At 30.6% G+C, this 6,000-nt stretch overlaps 1 protein-coding gene across 2 annotated transcripts in view; it reads left to right on the plus strand.

The window, feature by feature from the left end:
- Positions 1-2,739, plus strand: part of LOC118193548 (kinesin heavy chain-like) — a 204,472-nt gene extending 201,733 nt beyond the window's left edge. For both annotated transcript variants that reach the window (XM_085817867.1, XM_085817870.1), the window contains one exon: positions 107-2,739. The gene's annotated coding sequence lies outside the window, so the exon portion shown is untranslated. The remainder of the gene's footprint in view (positions 1-106) is intronic.
- The last annotated feature ends 3,261 nt before the right edge of the window (positions 2,740-6,000 follow it).

A 6,000-nucleotide genomic window follows, 5' to 3' on the forward strand; every position in this document is an offset into this window, starting at 1 on the left:
CGTTTTTACCACATGTATTGCTTGTTATTCCATTTGCTTTCCTTATATGGATATGTGTTCATATACTTCCCATGAATGTTTTACAGCTGTTTTATATTTTTTTTAGAGGAAAGTTAATGCTGTAACGCTGTTAAACAAAAGAGCTATGCTGAAGTTTTGTGGCGACGTACTAGGACCACCATCCAGTCTGCAAACTTATAAAATGCAAACTTCTGTGGAGATAAACTGCAATAAGGCTGTTAATTATGTTTTTTGCAATTTTTTTCTTTTCCTCTGCTTATATATGTTCAATCTTTCCTGATATTCAGGGCTTCTCGTCTTTCAATTTTTGCTTAATATTTGAGGGATAGAAGTACACCAACCAGTGGCTTATAGTATTTTGGTACTTTTTTAATTTCAAAAAGTATTATTGAAATATCAAACATAATTTAAATAAAATAACTATTAAACTCATCATACTGTGTAAAAGCATGCAAGTTCTGAAGCTTGAATTTAATATAGGCAATGGGTTTCAGGTTGTCCATGTGCAATGTATATATCACATGTTGTTTGACATAAATGTTAATAATCACATTTAAAAATATTTTATGATTGTGCAAGGGAAAAGATATTGTAAATTTGGCAGTACAAAAATTATTCTCCTGAAGTGTTTTTCATTACAACATAATTTAAAATACTACAAACAATCCATAAAAAAATAAAATGGAGAATAGCTATGGATAGTAATTTTTTTCTTTTATTTCAACTATATTTGTGTTAAAGTAAATTAAAATATGATAATCATCAGAGGCACAGGAAATCTATAATTATAGCAATTTCAAAAATTGTGTCTTTTTTAAATAATATTACTTTGATTTGAAATAGATTTTTCATATTTTTATGTACAGCTTCTGTGTTCTTAGTGTTTTGTCTGTATTATTTTGTTGTATAATGAATGTGTGTAGGTTATTTTATAATTTGGTTGGTGATGTTATTAAAAAGATATAGTGGGATCTCACTATTATGGTATGTGTTGCCTGTCTGCTTTGACCAGATGGGTCATAATAGATGAGACAGAATAATCTCTTAGCTTTCAGATTAACTTATTTTCTTTATTATTTGTAATTAGTGTAATTCTGTTCAATGCTTTGATTCCTAATCTGTGGCTGATAGTGATTTAGTAATTGTAAATATCTTCTGTATTATCTGAAAGAAGTAATTCATGTTTGAGTGACTCTGACCAAATGTGGCTTATTTTAATAACACAGTTTCCCCTTCCAAATTTTATATTACCAGTATATATTTGGTATGACTTACTGGTGCTATATAGATTGTGCTAATTTCTCCCAACAAGTAGTTAATTTTAAATCAATTACCACTTTGTATTCAATAATCTAATGAAGTTACTGTTAAAAAAAATGGGAAAAATATCACAATCCTTAAACCTCTGAAGAGTTTTTAGATTTTCAAAATCTTTGTTGAAAAATGTATGTTCCGAAGTAAGGTATTTTTATATAATAGAAGGATTTTTCTACTAAAGTCTTCATAGCAGAAATTTTCCTTTTTTTAATGAATCCTAACTGTGCTTGGCATTTGGCAGCTTCAACTGACATCTATCTTAAATTGTGTGTGTGTGTCTTTGTTATATGAAAAGACATTTTAATACAATATTTTGCCCAATGTGTTTTGTTAATTTAAAAGTGCTACTTTAAAATATTGTTTTTATATTATAGTTTAATTTACACTTTGGATATTACAAAACAATTTTGAATTGCAGTTTAACTGAATGTCAAAATGATATATGTGATACTCTTTAAAGAAATGGGGAGGGAAGCAAGATTAGTTTGATTGCAAGAAAAAATGGGGAAAATAAGAAACTAAAAAATGTATATATATTATTTTTTATTTCTACTGAAAAAACTGGCTAATATGCTGTATTAAATTATACTGAAATATTTTATGCTTTTCTTAGTAGTATTCATCATAACAAAACAAAAAAAAAGGCTACTCATAAAACTTTTACCCAATTTTAAGAAAAATTTTAGAGGAAAAATTACAAAGCTATAACTATTTCCAGACTGTTAAGAATGTTTATAAAACATTGTTCATCATTAATTTGTATAAAAGTGTTAAAGGAATCTCTAAGCTTGTATGAAATTTTATGTCACAATGTTTTATGTATGAAACTTATTTTGTGTTATAATTATGCTGGTAATAAATCAAGACATTTTGCCAGTTAATTATAGATATAACTTTTAGAGCAAATAACAAGTTTTAACTGTGCCATTCAGCTAAGAGTTAAAAGGTAAACAAATTTAGTTTTAACTTTCAGTTGCAGTTTATGGCTTATTATCATATTCATTATAAAGATATTTTAAGGGAATTCATTTTTAAAATCAACTAAAAATTTTAATGTGCTGGTATATTTCAAAAGGATACACTATAAAGGGAATCATTTAGAAAAAATATTAAAAGAAATTTGTGTAAAATAGTTAATCCTGCAAAATGAATGTTACATAAAATTTGACCAAAGAATTTATTTAAACTATCTTCTGTGATTTTTAAGTTATTTCTACCATTATGTTATTTTACATGTAAACATAGATTACTGCTTTGTTTCTTAAATAGTGTGACCAAATCATTTTTCATTGCTAATTTCTCGTTTTATTTTATTGTATAGATTAATTTTTTAGATCAGGTATACTGATCAATGAATTTTTTGTACTCTCTGCTGTTAACATTAAATTATTTCTGCCTGAAGAGCTGTTTCAGTTGTTTTTATACATTAAATTTTTTTCTAATGAATAAAGGAGGAAAATGGATGCATTCAAAAGATTAAATTAAAATCAGAAGGTGGACTTCAGATGGTTCTTTTCTTTTAAAATTATAAACAAAACTTAATACATAAGGTATAGTGCGCACACTTTTATGAAATGTGTATTTCTTAGAACTATCTCTTCCATGTTTATCAGATTTACTTATTGAAATAATATATGTACTTACTTAGGTAAATAAGCCAATATATGCAATAATTCTGTTCACTAGAAACATTGATGCCTTTGATGTTCAAAAGTAGCAAATGAAAAATTTCCATCTTTGAAAGCTATAGAAAGATTGCAGCAGTCTTAATGTTTGGTCATTGGTGAGCAGTTTTCAGATTATTGTGTGCATAACTTATTTATTAGATCAAGTATTCCTGCTTTTAGCAGATTTGATAAAATAACATTATGCATCAGAAGCAAAACAGGACCAGAGATATAAGCTGTTGAAATCTATTTAGCTGTAATTTTTTTTTTTTTTTTTAGTTTCGAAGACCAGCGAGTTTTGTACTTAGACTGAAAAAATACCATTGTTTGAAATTAATCATAAAATGCACCATTATCATAAAACAAGAGACAGTTACTCTTTCACACAGTGTAACTTTAAATAAATAAATGGCTAGCATATCTGGCTTATTGATTTTCTTATCAGAGAGGTGTGAAAGGAATGTTAGCAGTTGTTACACTCACTTAAGCAAATGAAAATTTGAGAATTGTTAACTTAAGTTGCGGGTCAAGACAAGTAGTTGATCACAAGCCATAGCAGTTAAAGACTTTCAAATGCCAAACTTTGTAACATTTTTGGTTCAGATTACATATGTGATAATGAAATTCTTCAGTTGGGCAATGGTTTTGAGTAACTGGCCTTTTAATTTTTGCAAAAAATTCAGTAAGTTTACTGTTTGGTATAAGTATTGTAAGGTATTTTCTCCCTCCTTTCTACATGCCTCGTGGTGTAATGGTAGCACCCTCTGCTCGCATTCGAGAGGTCCAGATTTGAGTCCCGCAAGGGCATTGCTCATTTTTCATGTCTCATGCTTCAAAATTACCTACTGCCTCTACAGTATAATATATATTTTGATATAAATTGCTGCAGTTAGTGATAAAATAAAATTCTAATATTTTTGTTTTCAATACTTCTTGGAACGTCCTTTTTTTAAAATAGTGATTAATAAGCATTTTGGATGGTACTGAATTAATCTGTTGCACATAACATTAAGTTCTATCTATGATAATAAAAAAATAAGATTATTTTACAATTAGTTGCATTTTAGTAATTACCATTTCTTCCAGCAGAAATTATTCACCTACATTTCTTTCTGTCCAGGTGCGAGCTTTATAATAGAGACAATGCTTAATATAACAATGCTTGAGTTAAAAAAAGCTTTGTTACAGACACAGAAGTTTAGTCCAAGTCTAGGTGGCATGAGTAATGAAATACTGAAGCATCTGTCCTATAAGTCATTGATTGTCCTTCTCACTCTTTACAGTCGAGTGTGGAAGAAGCATATCTTTCCCAAAGCATGGAAGAAAACTTTTGTTATTCTAACAGCTAAGCTGGGGAAAGACTCAAAGAATCCCTCTAACTATCATCATGCTACACCTATGAGTTGTGTCTGTTTGAAAAAATGGTAAACTGCCACTTTGTCTATTACCTGAGAAAAAACAACCTGATTTCACCATATGAAAGTGGTTCCCGCAAAGGAAGAACAACAATCAATAATTTGCTCCTTTTGCAAACTTCCACTTGTAAAGCCTTTGTAAAAAAAAAAAAAAAAAAACCCACCATGTCTGTATTCTCTTTGACATTACAAAAGCTCAGACATGGAAGTAAGGCACATTGCATCATCACACTAGTGGTTTATGTTACAACCTACCAGTTATCATTCGGACTAAAACCTTTCAAGTTAGAATTGGCTCTGTTTTTCTGACAAATCTGAACAAGGCAAAATGCCTCAAGGTTGCATTAAGTATTACTTTATTCAGCCTAAAAATAAACTATCTTAAAGAAACTTCCTCCTACCATTTCAGGGTCATTGTACATTGATGACCTCCAAATTAGTTGACAAGTTGCAGATATATGGTATGTGAAAGAGGCAATTACAGGCGTCTCTTAATTGGATCCAGGCATGGTCAAAGAAAAATGGATTTGTATTTTCATAACAGAAGATTGTTTGCATGTACTTTTACTGAAAGCGAAATCTCCATCTTGAGCCCGAGCTTTACCTTGAAGATTCATTAATTCTATTTGCACCTGAAGTGAATTTCTTTCCACATATCATGTATCCAAGGAAGAAATGTTTCAGAACTTTTGATCAAGTCCTTGCAAACACCTCCTGGGTTGCAGAACTTCTGGGCATCGCTGCTGTGCTTTTATAGGGGACTCTAAACTTCTAAACTGGAATATGGCTCAATAGTTTATAGACAGCTCAGTCTTCTGCATTATTGAAACTTAATCCAATTCATCATCAAGCTCTGCAAGTTTGCACTGGAACCTTTACCTTTAGAACATCTTCTGTACCTCCTATATGTCTATTGTGTAGAATCAATGCAATTGTTCCTTCATCATTATTTTCATATAATGTCCCAACCTAACCATTCATGCATCTGCATTCTGATGATTGCTGTAGCTGTTTATTTGCAGCATAAACTCTCTCCATTCCTTTGTTCTTCGTAAGAGCTTGGCCTTTGATAAAAAAAAAAAATATTCAGTATCTGATGTGAAGACCCATGCAATAAGGCACTTTCATATCCCACCTGGGATAATGCAGAAATTTAGCTTCTAGCTGTCTTCACCTTGATAAGGAAGCACAAATATACACAGCTTTTTCATGAGCACCGAAATGAATGCAGCAGTTACATTCTGATATACACAGATTGCTCAAAAACAGCTGGACATATGTGAACATCATTTGTGACTGGAGATCACGTGCAGGATAGGCAGTTGCATTCCATATTTAATACTGAAGTAACTGTGGTGTATTAGGCTCTTAAATTTTTATCTAAGTTTAGCCAGTAAAAGTATATAATTAACGCAGACACACTTATTGCACTAAAAGTTTTTCTGACATCCAAAGAATCCTGTGGTGACAGAAGTCTTACATCTAAACTTATTAAACTTACTGAGCTGCAAGTACCAGATCCTTTACTGCTGGGTTCCCGGACACATATGGATAAAAAGTAACAAGCTGGCAGATAACAC

The sequence above is a fragment of the Stegodyphus dumicola genome, chromosome 1, assembly GCF_044657685.1.
Source record: "Stegodyphus dumicola isolate Sdum_Otavi_A_Nest chromosome 1, ASM4465768v1".
Lineage (NCBI taxonomy): Eukaryota > Metazoa > Arthropoda > Arachnida > Araneae > Eresidae > Stegodyphus > Stegodyphus dumicola.